The sequence below is a fragment of the Ctenocephalides felis genome, unplaced genomic scaffold (assembly GCF_003426905.1).
Source record: "Ctenocephalides felis isolate EL2017-DRISC unplaced genomic scaffold, ASM342690v1 CF-g0.4_SCAFFOLD_01170, whole genome shotgun sequence".
NCBI lineage: Eukaryota > Metazoa > Arthropoda > Insecta > Siphonaptera > Pulicidae > Ctenocephalides > Ctenocephalides felis.
The window spans coordinates 28,397,092-28,397,526 of NW_020537324.1; positions in this window are offsets into that span (position 1 = coordinate 28,397,092).

Sequence of the window (435 nt, forward strand, 5' to 3'; positions counted from 1 at the left end):
TACCAAGATTTTTAATTACGGTACGGGAAGTTCCAGCAATTTGAATTAAGGCACGATGCACTCCACTAGTTTTGCTATATTATTGAACTTAATATTATGAAACATGTTTGGATTAATTCTTGGAACACACATTGCTCCTTTTATCTAAAGTATCCAATAAATTATTAAAACAAAAATAATAGGTGGAGGTGTTAGGCATAGACCTTGACCTTGCGTCTGAGAATTCTGTCGGAATTAAAAAAAACCCTCACAGAGTCTCGTTATAAGAAGTAGTTCATAACAACTAAAAGTTTCTAAATAATAATAGAAATGAATAAAACTAATCGACGGCAAAAATCTTGCCGAATTCAATTTTTTCGTTTTAAATAATTAATGTCAAATTTTGTGTCAGACATAGGTAGGTGTCAGTGACCGCCATGTTCCCGCGCTTCAGGG